Source organism: Vulpes vulpes, chromosome 7, assembly GCF_048418805.1.
Source record: "Vulpes vulpes isolate BD-2025 chromosome 7, VulVul3, whole genome shotgun sequence".
Classification (NCBI taxonomy): Eukaryota; Metazoa; Chordata; class Mammalia; order Carnivora; family Canidae; genus Vulpes; species Vulpes vulpes.
Window position 1 is genome coordinate 20,308,369 of NC_132786.1, and position 21,008 is coordinate 20,329,376.

The window sequence follows — 21,008 nt, forward strand, 5'->3', positions numbered from 1 at the left end:
AGCTCTCCCACCTTGAGCAGCTCATCACAAGCAAGGAAGATGCTGTCAGTAACTATGTCCGAGGCCACCACACCATTGGCAAGGAGATCATTGACCTTGTCTTGGAATGAATTTGGAAAACTGAACTGAGCTACTAGACAGGTCTTCAGGGCTTCTTGATTTTCCACGCTTTCGAGGGGGATCTGGTTCCAGGTTCACCTCCCTGCTGGTGTGGCATCTCTCTGCCGATAATGGCAGGGAGTCCAAGCTGGACTTCTCCATTTACACAGCTCCTGGGTTCCCACAGCTGTAGCTGAGCCCTAGAGCTCCAGCCTCACTACCCACACTAAGCTGGAGCACTCTGATTGTGCTTTCATGGTAGACAATAAGGCCATGTATGACATTGTCATAGAAACCTCACTATCAAACACCGCCCATCCTACACTAACCTGAGCAAGTTGGTAGGTCAAATTGTGTCCTTCACCATTGCTTCCCTCACATTTGGTGGAGCCCTGAATGCTGTTCTGATAAGATTTCAGACCCACCTGGTGCCCTATACTTGCATCCACTTCCCTCTGGCCACATATGCTCCATCTCTGCTGAGAAAGTTTACCATGAGCAGCTTTCTGTAGCAGAGACCACTGATGCATGCTTTGAGCCAGCCAACCAGAGGGTGAAATGGGACCCTTGCCATGGCAAATACATGACTCACTGCCTATTGAACCAAGTTGCTGTGTCACTGCTGCCACTGCCACCAGCAAGACCAAGTGTACCATCCGATTTGTGGACTGGTGCCCCAGTGGCTTCCAAGTTGGCATTAATTACCTCTCTCCCACTGGGGTACCTGGTGGAGACCTGGCCAAAGTACAGTGAACTATGTGCATGCCAAGCAACTCCACAGCCACTGCCAAGGCCCGGGCTCGCCTGGACCACAAGTTTGTGTGTGCCAAGTGTTCACATACCTTTGTTCACTGGTATGTGAGTCGGGGCACGAAGGAAGGAGAGTTTTCTGCAGCCCATGAGGACATGGCTGCCCTTGAGAAGGATTATGAGGAGGTTGGTGTGGGTTCTGTTGAAGGAGAGGAATACTATAATTAAAAATGTCACAAGGTACTGTCCTTACAGTACTCCTGTTTTAAATATTGAAACATGCTCTGATCAGCTTATTTGTATGTAGCATCGTATACTCTCCTATACAAGTACTGGCCTGCGTTTTAAAACATGACTCTCTGTTACAGACCCAAGCTGTCTGATTCTCTGATGGGTTTGAATGAAGTATTTCTTGTCTTAAATGTAAGGGGGAAAAAAGTCATTTGCAGAAAGGACCCCTGGAAAGTTATTATCAGCTCTTCATGGACAGCAGACTACCTCCTGGAAAGGTCTGCATTTTAGCGAGCCTGCACCTGCAGTGTGAAGCATCTGTGTTCGAGGACACTGAACACTTGGCGGGGATTGTCTCTATCCCCATGCACCCTGCCACCCTCCTTCTTCGCTGTAGGATTACAAAGACTGTCTCGCAGGGGCTTTTTCAGGACAAATACTACAGCAGGTAGCAGTATTCGTCTGCGAAGAGGCAACGTTTTCAGGAAGAACTTAAAAAAATACATTCCCTGGAAATTGCCTCTAACATGTCAGATCTGCTCCAGGGAAAACTGCTATGGAAGCTTTAAGTAATGAACTGTCATCATTTGGATAATCGCCTTTCAGCAATCATGGGCTATCCCACCGTGCCGAATAAATCGGTTATAAAACGTAGGGGCTCTTAACCTTGAAAAGCCCACAGGGATATGTGATACGGATCCAAATACCAAACAATACACTTTATTTTTTTTTTAAGATTTTATTTATTTATTCATGAGAGACACAGAGAGAGAGGCAGAGACACAGGCAGAGGGAGAAGCAGGCAGCACGCAGGGAGCCCGACATGGGACTCGATCCCGGGTCTCCAGGATCACACCCTGGGCCGAAGGCGGATGCTAAACCACTGAGCCACCCAGGGATCCCCCAAACAATCCATTTTATTTTTTTTAATAGTTTCTTTTTAAAGATTTTATTTATTTATTCACGATAGACATAGAGAGAGAGAGAGAGAGGCAGAGACACAGGCAGAGGGAGAAGCAGGCTCCATGCCAGGAGCCTGAAGTGGGACTCGATTCCGGGACTCCAGGATCCCGCCCTGGGCCAAAGACAGGCGCCAAACCGCCGAGCCACCCAGGGATCCCAACAGTCCATTTTAAAACAATTTTCAATAGTTACTTTCTAGAGAAAGTTGGGAACAGGTAGCTTTTTGTTTTCTTAATAAGTCTGTCCAATTTTTGAGTCTTTATTTGACTTTTTAACTGATTTGACTCTTGAAGCACTGTTTGTGTACAATTGTAATAAAAATAACACCCCCTTCAGGTGCCTCATTTCCCCACTTTGGTCTCCCACTCCCCAGTATTGGATTGCTGTGAGTTCATTGTCACCAGCTTTTGGCAGTCCCTAGCTCTTCCTGCCGCCCCCGAGTGCCTCCTGACCCCAGCAACACAGTAACTGAAAGGTGAAGAAGAGCTCCAGTCCCTCAGCCGAGGATGGGAGCCTGGCTGCTGGCTGGTCCCTGTTCACCTGATGGGCCCCACAAGGGAACCACATGTCATCGTTAAAATGATGAGTAACAGTGGGAACAGGAATCAAACCTTTAAAGAATTCTAACACTGGCATTAGGCATTAATGCCTTGTGGGTGAATGAGGATGTTGTGTTGCTGGTTTTTTTTTTTTTAAGATTTTATTTGTTTATTCATGAGACACAGAGAGTCAGACAGAGAGACATAGACAGAGGGAGAAGCAGGCTTCCTGCGGGGCGTCTGATGTGGCCCTCGATCCCAGGACCCTGGGGTCACGCCCTGGGCCAAAGACAGCCGCTCCTCTGCTGAGCTACCCAGGTGCCCCAGAGACCTGATGTTTAGAAGCAGGCCTGAGGGCAGCCCGGGTGGCTCAGCGGTTTAGCATCGCCTTCGGCCCAGGGTGTGATCCCGGAGTTCTGGGATCAAGTCCCAAGTCAGGCTCCTAGCACAGAGCCTGCTTCTCTCCCTCGGCCTGTCTCCCTCTCTCTGTCTCTCTCTTTCTCTCTCTCTCGCTCGCTCTCTCTCTCTCGAATAAATAAAATCTTTTAATAAATAAAAAAGAAGCAGGCCTGAGAGGACAGGAAGGAGTCCCAGGAAAAGAAGAAAAACTGACATGAATGTGTGTTATCAATGTCACTGCCAAGGACACCTGGTTTTTCTGGAACCTCTGAAAAGCAAAGAGAACCTCCCAGAACCATTTGCCTGAAGGAAGGGAGGCTGGAGCACATGTCCATGCACTGCAGTCACTGCATGTTGAGGGCTGCTTTCGGTGCCTGTGAGCTGAGCCTGTGTTGACAAGGCCCCAGGGACAGAAAATAGGCAGGCCCAGGTTGAAGGCCCTGTGCCCAGAGAGGAGCAGGTCATGCAGGAGCCATTTTGAGCTTGCAGGGTCAGCTTTTGAGCTGCACGGAGACCCAGGTTGGGCTGGTGGGCTGAGAGGTGCTGAGGCATTGCTCCACTGCCCCCCACTCCCAGGAACATCTGAAGGAACAGAAGCTGTTTAGCCTGAGGGAGAAAGCACTGGGCATGTGACAGATGGCCTCACATCCCAAAGGGCAGTCTGTGTTAGATACAGTGGCGGTGTGAGGGCTGAGGAGAGGGGGAGCAGATTCTGCACCAGACCTTGGTCAGCGACTCCCCAGGAGGTTCCCACAGAATGTTCACATGCAAAGAACAGTGGCAAGATCAAGAAAAATAATACCCTCTGATGGTGGCCTTGACTGGTTATCTAATCAGGTGTGGAGAATTTGTTAGCTGGGCTGGACCTCAGCAAGCATTACCTTAGCCGAGTTATTTAGGCTTCTGATGAAAGTAGGCCACGAAGCCCTCCATGTCACCTCTCCAAGACCCAGCCCTAAATCTTGATTGTGCCAGGACAAGAGGTACAATCAAAGTGGTGCTGAAACACACATATTTTGGAGCCAAACTTCCAGAGCTTGGGCTTGAATCTTAGCTTGACCATTTAATCATATGACCATGGGCAAGTTTCCTGGGTTCTCATTTAGAAAGCAGAGGTAATAGTAGTGTCTACTTCCTAGGCCTGGGATGAGGAATAAATGAGTTAATTCATATAAAACACAACAGTATCCGGTACATAGAAAACACCCAAACTGCTAGTTACGATTATTAGTATTCCCTGTAGCAGGAGGAAAGGAAGAAAGGGGCCGGAAGGAAGGAGGAGGAAGGGGAGGAAGAGGAGGAAGATGCATAGGCCAGGCTGCACCAGGCATTGCTTCTGCTGCCTAGCAACACCACCCACCAGCGAGGGTGCTTATATTCCACATTTTGAGAAATCTGATTGTTACTTCACCCTTTCAGAAAGAGCAGGGTGGTGGACAGGAGAAAATCTGAGAACTGCCTCTTGCTTGGGCACCTACCCAAGGGAAAAGGGATCAGGTTTATTTTGCGATGTTCCAGGGGTAAGATCTATTCTCAGGATCATTACAGACTGTCTAATGTTTAAATTGTTCTTAATGGAACGATGGGCTGTCCATGGGCGCTCCCATATGCTAAGAAATCAAGGATGGGTGTGCTTTTGCTAGACCTGGCTCACTCTCGACATTTCCTCCTACACTTGTGAGACAGAGCATGGGAAACAGGGCAGAAAGAAGCCCATTCTACATATAGCCACCACTTGTCTTGTAAATAACATTTTATAATGTAAATTTACTGTCAACTTGTTCTAGGTAGTTGGAAGCACTTTCAAAGTTATTTTATTTCATCATCACACTAGCCCTGTGATGTAGGTGGTTTGTTAGTGAGGCCTCACTTCTTTCCTAGTCCTCTGGGCTTTGTAAGGAGGGATTCTTCAGCACAGTGACCTCTTGCCTCATCTTCTTGCTCCCTACAAAGGAAGTAGGTTACCTGACCCATGAGCTCAGCTTTTTCTACCTGCCCTTCCCTATGGGAGCCAGCTGACAAGAGGGAACATTCTTCTTGCTCTGGGCCCCTAAGCCAGAAGTTCTAGTGGGCAGGCACCCTGCATGAGAGACCTCGGATGTCCAGCATGGCCTGTGAGGGCATGGCCACATCGTCCTAATTCTGGGCCTTGATATTTGCAATGAATGCTTGGCCTGCAGACCCAAAGCCAGGTCTTTCAAATGAGGTGTATAGCGTGATCTGTTTCTACCCACAGAACACTCTGACCCCAGATGTATAGGATCTTTTGACACCAACCAATTCTCTAATTCCCCAGATACTGGGTGGGTGTCCTCCAACTCAATTCAATTCTTTTTTTTTTTTTTTTTAATGTTTTCTTTTTTTTTTTAAAGATTTTTAAAAATTTATTTATTCATGAGAGACACAGAGAGAGAGAGGCAGAGGGAGAAACAGGCTCCATGCTGGGAACCCCACGTGTGTCTCGATCCCAGGTCTCCAGGATCACACCCTGGGCCAAAGGCGGCACTAAACCGCTGAGCCACCCAGGCTGCCCAACTCAATTCAATTCTGACATTAACAGCTTAGAATTTGTGCAGACCACATGGGTCAAAGGTTCAGTCCCACCTCAGACACCATGCACAAGTTCCAGGCTGCTCTCATTCTTCTGACCAACCCACTCTAAAGTTCCCACAACTCCCTCCTTGGGTTAAATATTTTCTAGAATGGCTCACAGAACTCAGCAAAACACTCTACATACACTGAGCAGTTTGTCATAAAGGATACAACACAGGAGCAGCCTAATACAAATGAAAGCGGTGCATAGGGCAAGATATATGTGGAGGGTGTTGGTGTACAGAACCCCCAAGTCCTCCCTATGCATGCCCTTGATGTACCGTCCAACTCAGGAGCTTCCCAGATCTCCCTACTTAAAGGTGTTTATGGAAGTTTCATTATATAGGGCTGATGGACTAAGTCATTGGCCATTAGTGATTGATTTACTCTCCAGCCCCTCCTTGTTCCTGGAGGTGAGGGGCTAGGGGGTGGTGGGACTGAAGTTCCAACCCTTGGTCTTTCTGGTGACCATCGTCATCCTGAAGCCATCCAGGAGCCCCCACCAGTCATCTCATTAGCAGACCAACAGGCCATGAGCGAGGGGAATGCTCCAGAAAGTGGGAAGAGAAGGAAACAGATTCTCACTTTAAGCTTCCGGAGGGCATACAGCCCTGCTCATAAAACTCATTTTAGACTTCTAACCTCCTGAACACTGAAATAATAACTTTCTGTTGTTTTAAGCCACCATATTTATCATAATTCATTATAGCAGCAATCAAAAACTAATGGATTCTCCATCCATTTCTTTTACTTATAATGTATCTGTTGAACTCTGGCCTTTGACCCACAAAGTTTCCTAAGGCAGGACTTTGCTAACTATGTACTAACGGCACAGTTGAACATTTTCCTCTATCTTCTGGATGTGCTGTGAATTGGCAGCTGAATCCCGCAGCTTAGTCAGGCTAAGATTCCTTCCTGTGGCAAACACTGTAAGTGACTTGCCCTTTTTTCAGGAAGTACATGGTTTTTGTTCTGTTTCAATTTAGCAGCAAATGATGTTCAGGTCTCACCTCCATTAACTAATTCATTTGGAGTTGCAAGCTGGTGGTATTTGAATTCTGCAGTTTAAAAATTTTTATAAGTTATAATACCTTACAAGGTGATGCATCCCTTTGTCTACTATTTGGTTGTCCAACGGTGCTGTTTATATAGGAAAAACAGTAAATTCCCTTCCTTTGCTTTTGTTTACTCTGTTTTCAAGATTATTAATTGGTTGCCCATCATCCTCAGAAGGTGATCAGTTAGTTTTTATTCAAATATCATCATAAATTTATAGACTTAAACATATTCAGCATATTTCAATCCACTGAAATTTCTGTCTTTATTGAGTCTCAAATTGTCCCACCTTTGGCCATTCAGGACCTCCTGAATCATTTGGACATGGCCATAATAGTCTTTGGTAGTTCTTTGCTATTTGGTATCTCGAGATATTCTAGACTTTTCTAGGACATTTCCTACCTCCAATCCAGAATCAGCTATCTCTCCTAGATCTCTGGTTTCTTTCAATGGAGAATGATTTTTTTTTAAAGAGAGAGCATGAGCATGAGGGGGAAGGGGCAGAGGGAGAGAGAGAATCTTAAGCAGGCTCCATGCTCAGCATGGAGCCCATGGCAGGGCTCGATTTCACGATCTTGAGATCATGACCTGAGCCAAAATCAAGAGTCAGATGCTTGACCAACTGAGCCACCCACGCATCCCAATAGAGAATGATATTTTCAGAGTATAACCTAAAGGCTATGGATACATATAAAAATATAAATATATATAGGGAGAGAAACAAAAATGTGGAAATAATGACCAACCAGAATGCAATGATTATCCATAGTACATCCAATTGTTACATACTACAACCAAAGTGATATACCTTTTGTTCATATATGTATACATATACTTATGAAATTTTACATATTTATCTATTTATGGAGCTATCTATCTATCCACTATCTATCTTGAGTTCATAGATAGTTTTTCAATTCAAATTGAGAACACAAGGTTTTTACTTAACCACTGTTTCATCTGTTTCTTCTTTCTTTCCCACTGAGATTCTTAGTTCTCAGTGATATGGGGAAAGATAGAAATAAAATATCCCATAGCTTGCTTCATCCCACATTGCACATACTACAGTTTCAGAGCAACAGTACTAATCCTAGCACATTAATTATGATTGAAAACAAGCTTATTTGCCTATGCTATCCCCATTCTCCCTTTGTTATGATTTATTTTATTTATTTTGTTATGATTTATGTCATCAGACCACATAGTCATCACGTACTATAATCTCTGCTTTTAAACCATCTCTTAGTTTTACATGTAACTATATATTTAATGCTGAGCAGCCATCCTTGTGTTGATGTTTGCAGACACTTAGTTTTCTGAAGTTCATTCTCTACTGGATTCCTCTGGAGGAGCTCATGGGAACACTTATTTTCTGAGTTCTTCATGCTCACCAGAATGTGTGCTCTTTATATTGAAAAATATTTTACTGTTTTGAAATCCATGGTTCCCATCTTTCCTTGAGTCCCTCGAATATGTTGCTCTTGTGGCATGAAGCATTGCTGTTGAAAAGCTCGATGATATTCTTTACAAGCCACTTTCTCTTTTTATCTGGATATTCAAAGTATATTTTCTCTTTTTCCCTAAGTCCTGTACTTTTCCTAGAATATGCTTTGGGTTGAGCTTCATGGATAAATATTCCCAGAAGTTACAATGTGTTCTCTTTTAATAAGTAGTTTTAAATATTTGAAATTTGAGAAACATTCTCTTGAGTTATAGTTGTTTGTACCTGGTCTGATCCCTTGCTTTCGGTTTTCTACATCAGGGACTCCTGTTCCCATGTGTTGAATATTCTTTGTCTATTCAATATTTTTACACTCTTAAATACATTTACCATTTACTTTTTTCCTTATCCTTGCTGGATTCTGGGCATTTTCTCTCCCCTTCCCTTGTACTTGTCAACGTCTGCTGTGTTTCTTTGTTCTTATGTTCCTTCTAGTTCATTTTTCACTTCTAAGATTTGTTCCTTCCATTCCTAATTCTTTTTTATTTCTGTCAATACAATTCTGAGATTTTTCTGATTTTGACTTAGGCTGGTTTTTTTTTCATCTTGTGTCATTTTCTTCATGTCTCTTAGCTTTTTCTGAAATACCTTCTAAGGTAGCCTCCAAGAGTCCAGCCAACCTGGTTGTACATCCATGTATAATTCCCTTCCCTTGGTCATGGGCAAGACTTGTGAATATAAGGAATATCATTCCCATGATTAACCTGCATTTTGTGGCAAACATCAGGGGATTTTTCAGTTGTAATTAAGTTGGTTTTAGGTTAATCAAGGCAGAGCATCCTGGATGAGCCTGACCTAATCAGGAGACTTGTTTAAATGAGAGTCTAATGGTCAGAGAGAGAAAAGTCAGAGAAATTCAAAGCAGCAGGGACACTGTCCTGTTGGCCTTGAAAATGCAAGCTGCCTCAAGTTGTGGAGAGGGCCATGTCACTGGAGACAATAGATGGTCTCTAGCAGCTGAGGGTCTGAGTCCTACAACCACAAGGAATTGAACCCAGCCAACACCAGTGAGCTTGGAAGCATTCAGGACCCCAACTCTCAGGTTAAGATCAGAGCCCAGCTAACACCTTGATTTCTGCTTCAGGAGACTCCAAGCAGGGGATCTGGCTAACCTGTGCTTAAACTCCTGGCCCATGGAAACTGCAAGATAATAAATATCTTTTCAGCTACTAAGCTCATAATTCATTATGCCACAATAGAAAATGAACATGGTCCATTATAGTTTTGCCCTGTTCATTGAGCATGTCTTTCCAGCATGCTTTCATTGTTTATGTGGATTGTATATCATTCTACTTCTCTTCATCCTTTTCTAAATAGTAACTTTGTATGAGATTTGACCTTGATATTTTGTGCTATTAATTTTTATATGAATTAGTTTTCCTGAACTTTTATAAGAAGGCTTCGTTCTAATAGCTTTTTTTTTTTTTTCAAGCTTAACAAAGATCCTTCTGTTGTTTTCATGTAGCAGCTTGCTTGATGACATTTACTGGCTTGGTTCTCAGTTATCTCGACGTTCTCTTTTCTTCACTTCTGTTATCCTCATACTCCTCAATCTTGATCTTACTCCAAGCAGTCTCATCGTATGGGATCTCAACCAGGCAGGGAACTTTGGCAGGCCATTTCAAGCATTTATAAGATTGAATTAATCCAGCCTTTGAGGTTTTCCTGCAGGACTCTCATATGCTCTCTCTCTCTCTCTCTCTCTCCTTCTCTCTCTCTCTCTCTCTCTCTCTCTTATATATATATAAATCTCTCCTTGTTTCACTCCTTGTTTCATGCGTTGTCGGCAGATTGGTCTTCTGGCTTCCACCTGTTGTTCTGTTAGATGCCCCGTGACTTCCCTGAGTTCTTCCCACAGATGCTAATACTATGTGGGTCTCATGGCTTTAGTGGTTTGTCCCACCTGCTTTTATTTTGAAGTTAATGGAGATGTCTTCACAGCTAATTATCTTGTACATGTGGTGCATGAGTTTTTGTTTTTTCTATCTGGTTGTTATTTTTATTTGGGGAATCAGGAGGACAGAGACGATGCTGTGAACCCCTACTGTGCATCTCCTAAGATTTCTCCTGATACCTTCTTTTTATGGCCCAAGAAGGATGAATTCTCAGGGAGGTTAACTAATCTGCTTTATTTTTTTTAAGAGTTTATTTATTTATTCATGAGAGACACACAGAGAGAGAGGCAGAGACACAGGCAGAGGGAGAAGCAGGCTCTATGCAGGGAGCCTGATGTGGGACTTGATCCCGGGACTCCAGGATCACGCCCTGGGCCGAAGGTAGGTGCTAACTCACTGAGCCACCCAGGGATCCCACTAATCTGCTTTAAGTTATACAATTAGTAAGTGGGGAAACTAGAATTTGAACCTGGTCCAAATTTCAGAGTTCTAATTTTTTTCCAGTACATTTTTTAAAAACTTCTTTACTAACAGATCCCAGCTTTAAAACTTAATGGTTCCCCATTACCTAAACCAACCTAAAGGCCCAAAGCATTCAAGCCCCACCCTAAGCATTTCAGCCTCACCACCTCTCTTATACCCCCTCTTCTGTCCCCAAAAGCTGTCTCTATTCCTTCCCTGATCCATTATTGTTCTTTTACTCATCCCTTACCTCTCCAAATCAAGTCTCCCTCTAATCAATCACTAGTGACTCTTCTAGAGTCATTTTGTTTGTTCATGATTTGTGGAGGAGGGTATTTTAAGGCATTAACCTATGCTTTTCAGTACCTCTGTGTATTAGTTTCCTAGGACTGCTGTAACAAAACAGCATGAACTGGGTGGTTGAAAATAACAGAAATGCATTATTTCATAGTTGTGAAGTTTTGAGGTCTAAAATCAGCATATCAGCTGGGCTATGATCTCTCTGAACCTATAGAGAAATCTTTCCTTGCCTCTTTCCAGCTCCTTGTGCTCTGCTGACAATCTCTGGCATTCTTTGGCTCATAGATGCATCATCCCGGTCTGTCCTCACATGGTGTCCCCTCTGTGTGCCTCTGTTTTCACATGGGCCATCTTCCTATACAGACCCCAGTGAGATGGGATCAGAGGTCCACCCTACTCCAGGATAACTTCATCTTAAGTAGTTACATCTACAATGACCCTATTTCCAAATAAAGTCACAATTTGACATACTAGGGGTTGAAACTTCACATCTTTTTCGGGGGGACATAATTCAACCCCCAACATCCCATTTCCTTTTTCCCATTTAAGCAAGTAATCATTTTGGGTTTTGCTTCAGGAAGAATGGAAGAGAATAGAACTATGTCTGTGGTGTGGGCTCTCACATCCAGAAGCTGCTTCAGTTCTGGTCATCTGAAGGCACATCCATTCATCAATAATAAGACTTTCAAAAATCACCTTCTCTGTGCAAGACCTGTTCTAAGAACTGCAGGGAATCTAAAGAAGCATCTCCTTTTATTGAACTTAAGATACAGTTGATTGTATGGCACACCGTTATTTTATGTACTTCCAAGAAACACCTTGAAAACTATGATATATATCAATTCTTAAAGTGTATCCCAATTTCAGAGTTGTTATAGTGCCAAAAGAGGTGTGTCTTAGAATTGATGAAATCATGTGCAAGGCACCATATCTCCTTTTAAAGAGCTCTAGTCTTGGTAGAGAGAAAACACGTGTGCACACACATGCACAAAGATAGACACACACACATGTGTGTGCACATACAGCTGGAGGCAGCCCCTGTCTGAGTGTAAAAGGAGCTGTAGGGACTCAGGTATTTTCAGAGCTGAGAAGGGAGGTGGTTGCTCTTGGCTGGATCTTGAGGTGTAGATGGGACCAGTATCATCCAGGTGGAGCTTAAGAGAGCCATCAAGAAGACAGGAAAACTGAAACACAGGGAGCACAGGTGTGTAAAAGGTAGAGGGGTATCCAAGAGGGAGAAATGGGAAGTGATATAGTAGGGAAGACAATCTTATTTCCAGATTATGGTCCTCCCTAAGGAGTGTGGATTTTACTCTTTAAGCCATGGGGAGCCAAAGAAAGTTTAGGAGCAGAGAGGAACATGCCAAGCAATATTTGGGGATTACTGATCTGGTAACAAGCAGAATATAGAGAAGGTAGTTAGGGGATCTGTTGAAGAGACAGCCTCAGAGGTCCAGGTAGCAGCAAGAGAATAATGGTATGAAATGAAAAGGAAGGGACAAAGGGGACTTGTGCAGAAACATAAGCACACAGGACTTGTTAAGGAAGAAGGGTGCTTAAAGACGAGCTCTCAGTACTTGAGTGTGGACAGCTGACAATGCATTGCCAGAGTCAGGGACTCCTCAGGCCCTATTTACCCTCAAAAGCCTTCCTGGTCAACACAAAAATAAGCCCCACACTTGCCAGTGGCATGCCCATGGGCACCCCAGGCTTAAATCAAATTACGGTCGCCATAGTTTTCTATAAAGTGGTTGTAGTGGTGGTGACATCTTTGGTGAGACGCTACAGGGAATGAACAGTACATCCCCTTATTGTAAGTACCTGAGACATTTCACAGTCTCACCTGATTTTACAACCTGCCTGTGCAGTAAAACAAAGGCAAGTTTTACTCTCTGTGCATCGAAAAATCAGATGACCTTTATAGCAACCATGTAAGCCAGAAGCAAACCTGGGAATAAATCCAGGGTTTCCTGATGCAATATTTTTATCTACACATGTATGTTTGCTCTACCTTCAGTAAAATAGAACAGAGCACTGAGTAAAACATTAAGCACTCTGTGAATTCTAAGTAGTGACCCAGGAGAGAGAGTCTATCCACAGAGAGAGAATTAACCTTGGTAAGGCATTCGTCATCCATCCCTAATGCTGTGGGCAAGGGATGGGCTACATGTGGTGTGGGCAGAGCTGGCCACCAGATGTGTCAGGGATGCCCTTGACTGCATACAGTTCCTAGATTTTATCTTGTTGGTGTCAGAGGCTCTCAGAGGAAGCACTTTTTTTTTTTTTTTGACATGGAATGTTAGAAATTTCTTTATTATTACTTATTAAGCACCAGCTTAATACTGCAGAAAATTTCAAATCACCCTTCAACAACCCATTCTTCCCTCCCCCACCCAAATTCTTGATAAAGAACTTTTCAAGTGAAGACACGGTCTCTTTTTTCTTCTGTATAAAACTTTATCAAATAAAGGTAAAGAACTGTGTACATCTTGCTGTAAAACACTACCCACAGCTGTAGAAAGTGTCTGCCCAGGCTCCTTTCACTGTCCAGGTCCTAAAAGACTCTTGTTCATGAACTGTCGCTTCACAAAGCAAGTCCACCACTTGCTTGGCTTATCATTCTGAGGGTCAAAAACTTTCTCACAAAGTCTCAGTCCAGTCTCTTGTCTCAGCTGCTGTAAGTAGGCCCTCATCATCTTCCTGTTTGTTTGCAGGTTTGGCATAAATTGCATTAAGTGGAAAACCAGGCTCTCCAGGAATGGGGAAATTAGTGATTCCAAGTGTATATATTTCTTTTTCACCTTGGCTTTTGGAATTACACTTTTGGAGTTTCTTTAGACACTCAGAAATGTAGAGTGTTATATATATATATCAAGATTCTATCAGCTTCATTCTTAATCTCATAGTTTTTGAAGAGGACATTGGCCTTGAAGTAATAGATGGCTTCATCCACAATATCTGTATCTTTTGTCTCTCTAGGGGCGGGTCCTTTGAATTGACTTCTGATAGGCAACAATGCAATGTTTCCAATGAGTTTGGTGTCAGGGTCCATGAGAGAAGAGTGGTAAACCGGCATCTTGGCGGCGACCAGGTTTCAAGTCAGATGAGGCTGGGTTTAGAGCTCGGCGCTTCCTGTCCAGCGGCCAGGAAGCACTTTTTTTTTTTTTGAAGGTCATGGTTATGGTTCAAGGAAAACCGTGTATAAGTGGAATTTTTTCCTTGTTGTTCCTCAGATGGAACAGTAGGTTCAGAGACTAAGTCCAGTTCCATAGTATGTGTTCATAATGGACTTTGTCCATCAGTGAACAAATAAGTGTTGAGAACCTTCTATCTAACAGGGCTCAGGCCCTGGTCAAGGGAGCAAAGAGGCCATAGGAACAAGGCTCAGTCTCTGTCCTCAAGAAGCATCATTCCAGCAGAGGGAGGGTGACGGAAGTAAGTAGGTAAGTAAAGAAGACCATTTCAGATGCAGCCAGGGGCTATGAGGAATACAAAACAGCAACATGGCACAGAGTGGCTGCTTCAGCTGCAGAGCCTCTCTGAAGACACCTGACCAATGAGGAGGAGGGAGCTGGCAATGACCTGGGGGAAGCATTCAAAGCAGAATAAAGACCAAATACCCGGGCCCCAACGTTGGAACCAGCTTTGTCTTGTCAAGAAACAGTGTAATAGTGGGAAGGGCAGGAAGTAGCAGTACGTGGTCTGACATCCTTCATCAAGAGTTTGCCTTTTACTGTAAGAGTATTGAGTCCAGCAAAATTCTGTAAATCAATTGCCCCAGCATCTGCTGTGTGTGCCCTATATATGCAGGATAAGAGCAGTAGCTGGGACACAGGAGATGGTCCAGGGGAGGGATGATGGTCCAGGTTAGAGGTGATGGTCCAGACCAGGGATGATGGTCCAGGTCAGAGGTGGTGGTCCAGGTCAGGGATGATGGTCCACGTCAAAGATGTTGGTTAATATTCAGGAGATGGTTATTATTTTCATAAACTTTATTAAGATTTATGACTAAGAAAAAAAGATTTATGACTAAGGGTTATTAATTACTAAGGATTATTATTAATAATAATCATTAAGGATTAAGGTTTAGCTAAAGGTGGTAGAGCTAAGATATGAGAGACGTTAGTAAGTTTTGGCTGATAAATTGTATGGGTTTCATTTATTTAGTAGGGAGAAGACGTGGGGAGCATGTCTGGAAGCATTCTATAGTTCTGTCTCTGCCATGTTACGTTTGAGATGCCTTTTGTCACTCAAGAGGTGACTCCCAGCAAATAGTCAGATAACCCTTCATGGGACTCAGATCCCATGCTAGTATTAGAGTTAGACATTTCAGAACCATCCATGCAGAAATGGTAGATGAAGTCATGGAACTGGCTAGGATTGCTGTATTCACTTCCTAGGGCTGCTGTACCAAAGTGCCACAAACTGGATGGCTTCAGACAACAGAAGCCACTTACCATTCTAGAGACCATAAGTCTGAAATTGAGCTGTCAGCAGGGCCATGCTTCTGCTGAAAGGTCTACTGCAGAATCCTTCCTGGCCTCTTCTAGCTTCTGGCCAATTTTTTGTGTCACTGGTGTTCTTTGGCTTATAGCTAGCTGCATTACCATTGGTAATTCCCATTGACGCCAGATGGCATTCTTCCTCATGGTTGCATCCCAATCTCCCTCTCCTTATGCGGACCCCAGACATTGGATTGGGCCCAGCCTACTTCTGTATGGTTTCACCTTAGCATGATTGCATTTGCAAAGACTCTATTTCCAAATAAGGCCACAATCCCAGGTTCCAGGTAGACATGTGGGGACACTGCTCTACCCAGTGTAGTTACCTAGAGAAAGAGTCTAGATGGATAAGAAGGCTGTTGAGGACAGAACTTTGGGGTCCCAGCATTGGGAAGACAGAGAGAGGAGAGAACACGGGTGCGAGCTACATTTCCTATCTAGAGAGGCATCGTTCTAGTGAAGAAGGTCAACAACATGGCACACTGCTAGTAGTTATGGAGATTGACTAATTTCACCTGGTTGACTAGCTTGGTGATGGAGGACAGATTGACATTTTGACATTGGGCATGTGGAAATAGTGGGCAACTTTAAAAAGTCTCTTCCGTGAAGCAGTAGGGCAACAGCATGTTGGGCTGAAGACAGAGTGAGGACAGTGAAACTATGAAAACAGTAAGTAGAGACATCTTTTTCTATGAAACTTGGAAGGGAGCACAGATGTAGGTGACAGGAACAGTTAAAAAGATGTGTGTGGAATGGCGGCATGCTGGTATGCAGGTGGTGTCCAGCAAAGCCTAGCAGCAGGGGCAAGCTGACCATGCAGGAAAGAAGTGGTTCCACCTGAAGTGTGAAGTCCTTGAGCTTCTAGGGAATGGAGTTTCCCTTGCTTGAGGAGGGAGTGGCTTCACATGGGAGCAGAGGTGGGCCAGTCATATAATAGCAGGGAGGGCAATGTTTCTTGGTACCCTCGAGCGGAAATCAGTAGGACCAGTGTTGGGAAGACAGTGAGTTCTCATAGAATCGCAGGTATATCAGCTGTCCATGTTGGCGACAGTTGGGAATTGGGGAAAGGATGTTGGGTTTGGGCAGGGTGTGGTCATGAAGCCCAGGACTTAGAAGGAAGTGGAGGCTCCAACAACCCTCAGTAAGCAGTCAGGCTGTGTCGGGGCCCATCTGGAATAAACGCAGGTGGAGTGTGTCCTGTGGTCTCTCCAGCAATGAGGAGCAACTTGGGCAGATGTAGGCCAAGGGGGTGGTTGGGTTTGGCCAGAGTTAGGGTTCTGCCAGAGGGAAAAATGAGAAAGGGAGGTTTAGGGTGTTCCTGAAGAAACAGTTACAGTGAGATGTGGGCTTCGTGAGGCAGGAGTGGGAGCCAGGAGGATGCTGGCAGGTGGAAAGATGTAAGGCTGTGGATTGGAAGTCCATTTAGGGAGGAGAGCCATGGACCCGGGAGCACAGAGCAGGTGAGCCATGAGGGTGGAAGGTGTGTTTGAGAGGCACCTGGGTGGTGCAGTCGATTGTGCATCTAACTCTTGATTTTGGCTCAGATCATGATCTTAGGGTCCTGGGATCGAGCCCTGCATCAGACTGCGTGCTCAGGAAGAAGTCTGCTAGGGATCCTCTCTCTTCCTCTTTCCTCTCTTCCTCTTTTTAAATAAATAAATCTTAAAAAAAAAAAAAAAAGTTGTGTTTGAAATTGAGCTTTCTGAAGTGGCAGTGTTTGGTTGTGAGAGAGTCTAGTGTTTGGCCATACGAGTGGAAGGGGCCAGGCAGAGTGTGGGAATCCAACCGGAATGTGCTAATGCAAGAAAAAAAATCTGGCTTATTTAATTTTTTTTTTCTCCTCAGTGACGGGAAATAAAAGGCAAAGGTAAGAAAGTCAACATTCAGTGCCAGGAAACGAGGGACCAAAAAGCCAGAGAAAAAGGGTCTCTGGGGAAGCGGTATTCTCTCCCACCTCCAGGTTTTGGGGCGTTTGTAAATCCTACCTGCATGGGGGTGGGAGGCCCAGCAACTGGGCAGACAGCGGCCTCACAGAGGTCGGCAGACTTGCTAACTCGCACAAAGGCAGAGTTCTATGCCGGGGGCGTGGCGGGGGGGGTGTAGGGGATGGCCCAGGAAGCCCCTCAGCTTACCTGGAGAATGGAACAACTGGAAAGAGACTTAACCCGAAAGCCTAAAGTGCAGTTTGAGGTGGAAATGGGGTCAGGAATGAAGGAGCCAAACATTAACAGAGGGAAAGGGTTAACAGAACAAGGGGCCTAGGTAATGTGGCCCTCTCAAAATAAAGCCAATGAGAATTTGCTGCCAGCTTAAAATTTCTGAGGCCCTGGAAACAAATTTTCACTTTTTTTTTTTTAAGATTTTATTCATTTATTTGACACAGAGAGAAAGAGCACAAGCAGGGGATCAGCAAGCAGAGGGAAAGGGAGAAGCAGGGTCCCCACTGAGCAGGGAGCCCGATGCAGGACTCGTGGGATTATGGCCTGAGCCGAAAGCAGATGCTCAACCAGCTGAGCCACCCAGGTGCCCCTTTCACTTGTTTCACTTGATCATGAATCTTGCAATATAAAAACAGTTTCCTGGATAAGATTTCCCCAGGTGAATCAGGTTTTTCCAAGACATGGATTTATTAAACAGTGAACAATGAAGTATTTGTAGAAATTAGAGGTGAATGTGACAGATGTATTAGTCTTGGCAAAGGGGCATCTTCAGTCCCAAGTGCACACCCGTCTCCTTCTGGTGATTCTTTTTGTGTCTCTCCACGGTAATCTTAGACTTTCCTCGAGTGAGAACTCGACAATTTTTTTGGTATGCATTCCTCTCTTTTTTCCTCCCTCTATGGATGGGTGGACAAGATCTTTGGTAATCGTGGCTACTGAGAAAGGGGAGACATTAATCTTTACAGGATTGCAAAGATTAGAAACCTGGGTGGCCCCCTTAAGGACCCTAGTGTTCCCATCTTGCAGCAGGAAATGGAAGATGCCGAGATATTATGTGACTTGCTGTTAAAACCCAGGAAGTATAGGAGCCAAGAATCACACCCATGTGTGGGCGCTCAAAGCCCAACCCTTGCCCAACTGTAGCCGGCTGCCTCCTCCCCAACCTGGGACTCCCCAACTCCACCTGCGTTGATTCCAGATGGGCCCCGACACAGCCTGACTGCTTACTGAGGGTCGTTGGAACCTCCACTTCCTTCTAAGTCCCGGGCTTCATGACCACACCCTGCCCAAACCCAACATCCTTTCCCCAATTCCCAACTGTCGCCAACATGGACAGCTGATATACCTGCGATTCTATGAGAACTCACTGTCTTCCCAACACTGGTCCTACTGATTTCCCCTCGAGGGTACATTCGTTGGCATCCCTGGCGTTCACCAGAGATGAGAGGGATTCCTTACCTTGTACCAGTACTCAGCCTTCACTTGGCTGGCTTGTCATTCTTTCTTTTTCCTTTTGTTTCTTTCTTTCTTTTCTTTTGCAATACTCTTGTGCTCGGAGCTGGTGCTTCAGAGATGAAGCACCCAAGGAGGTCACGGGCGAGGAGAGAGATAGACAGGCAGCAACCAGCCACACACAGAGTGATGACATGGCACTTGGCATCAGACCCATAACCAGACCCATGGGCATCTGGGTGAAGCACTGGAAACAGCCCAAAGGCCAAATGAAACTCATTGCCATGGCCAGATAATAAGATGCTCATGGGCCATTTAAAATGCCATTTCTCGGGGCACCTCAGTGGCTCAGCAGTTGAACATTTGCCTTTGCTCAGGTCATGATCTTGGGGTCCTGGGATCGAGTCCTGCATCAGGATCCCCACAGGAAGATAAATATATAAAATCTTTAAAAAAATAAAATACTGATTCTGGAGGCATAAGAAAAATGTTCACAATATGAAGCCCAGTGAAAAAGGAGGCTTTAAAACTGAATTTAGGTTCTGATACCCATGATATCATCTGTAAACCAAAACCCTGCTAGAGGTTAGCTATCTTCTGTTCACCACCCTGAGATCCACTTTCCACCTTTCTCTACCTGCCCCATGCCCTGGATGCTGACCTGTGTGGCCTCTGGCTTCTGGTTGGCCTTGAACAGAGGAAGGCTTTGGATGGAGGGAGGAGAATGAGGTCAGGAATCTGCTCCACCTGCCCTCCCACTGCTGGTTGGCCTTCGTCTGGCTGGTCTCCAGTCCCTACCAAGGATCTCGGCTTCTGTAGGTTCTGAAAACCACTGCCTGCAACTCCTCAGGCCCCGGAAGGAAAGGGGCCTTGCTGTTGTCAACTTCAGGGTTCTGTGCCATCTTGGGGGCTTCCCTACATCCTGCCCACATCCTTGAAAATGGACTCATGTTTAATCTTTTCCCAAGTGGCCTAAGTTGTGGGTGCCAACAGGTTTGTGGGATTGTGGCCCATTTGGGTTGTTCACTCATGTGATTTGCTGGTTTTCAAGAATAGTCACCATTGGGGGCATCTAGTGAACTCCTGACTCCTCATTTCCTCTGAGAACCATCTGCCCAGTCACAAGGGTGGACAACTGACTGGTCTGGAGTAGAGACCAGAGACGAGCTGGGCCAGCCAAATGCTCTTTCCTGGAATGTTCAGTCAGGACCAGAGAAAGCTGCCCCATCTTAGTGGATAGATATCTGTGAACAAAGAAAGAGGAATTTAAGAAAGAAATAGGACAAGAGATGGCCCTCGACCTCAAAGTCCATAGAGACCCTGGTTCTAGCCCCTTCCTAAGATGCCCTTGACTCTCAGCCCTATGGTCTTGTGACACTCTCACCTTTTTAGCATAAGTCATCTTGAATTAGTGCAACCAAATGACTCCTGAGTAATACAATCTTGAATTACTCTCACAATTAGAAAATAATTATTAAGGATATATTTTTATTTTTTTAAACTTTTTACATTGAAATAATACAGACTCATAGGAAGTAGCAAGAATAGTACCCAAAAGCTTGTGTGTACTCCACACCAAGCATCTTCCTGTGGTGGATCCCTGATGGCTCTAGGACATAGAAACTATGCTGCTGCGTGGTTGATAATTGGACTATAGACATTCGGTTCTCACCGTGTCAAAACCTGTGCTTGTGTCTGTCGGTTCGTGTGCAGTTCTATGCAGTTTTGTCCCAAGAACAGACTCATACGTCCACCACCACAATCAAGATGGAGAACAGTCCTGTCATCAGAAAATAACCCCCCTAAACTGCCTTTTTGTATTACACTCCCTCCTCATGCCTTGCCCTGGAAACCACTGATCTCTTCTCCATGTGTGTACTTTTACTTTGAGAAGGTTGTATAATGATATGCAACCTTTGGAGATTGACTTTTTTTTTAAGATTTTTATTTATTTATTTAAGAAAGAGAAAGAGAACGAGCAGTGAGGAGGGACAGAGGTGTGGGGGGGCATGGGGTGTGTGTGTGTGTGTGTGTGTGTGTGTGTGTGTGGGAAGCCGACTCCCTGTTGAGCAGGAAGCCTGATGTGGGGCTCCATCCTAGGAACCTGGAATTATGACCTAAGCTGAAGGCAGATGCTTATCAACTAAGCCACCCAGGCGCCCCATGAGATTGACTTCTTTTTACTAAGCATAACACCCTTATGGTCCATCCAACTTGTGCATATCCCTAGTTCATTCCTTCTTATTATGGAGGAATATTCCACTATGTAAATGTACCAGAGTTTATTCAACCATTCACCCAAAAAAGAACATTGAGTTGTTTCCAGT

At 44.7% G+C, this 21,008-nt stretch overlaps 2 pseudogenes; one reads left to right on the forward strand and one right to left on the reverse strand.

Moving 5' to 3' along the window:
* Positions 1–354: 354 nt before the first annotated feature.
* On the forward strand, positions 355–1,077 carry LOC140599531 (tubulin alpha-1A chain-like; annotated as a pseudogene).
* Positions 1,078–13,310: 12,233 nt separating this feature from the next.
* LOC112916287 (actin-related protein 2/3 complex subunit 3 pseudogene) lies at positions 13,311–13,876 on the reverse strand (annotated as a pseudogene).
* Positions 13,877–21,008: the final 7,132 nt, after the last annotated feature.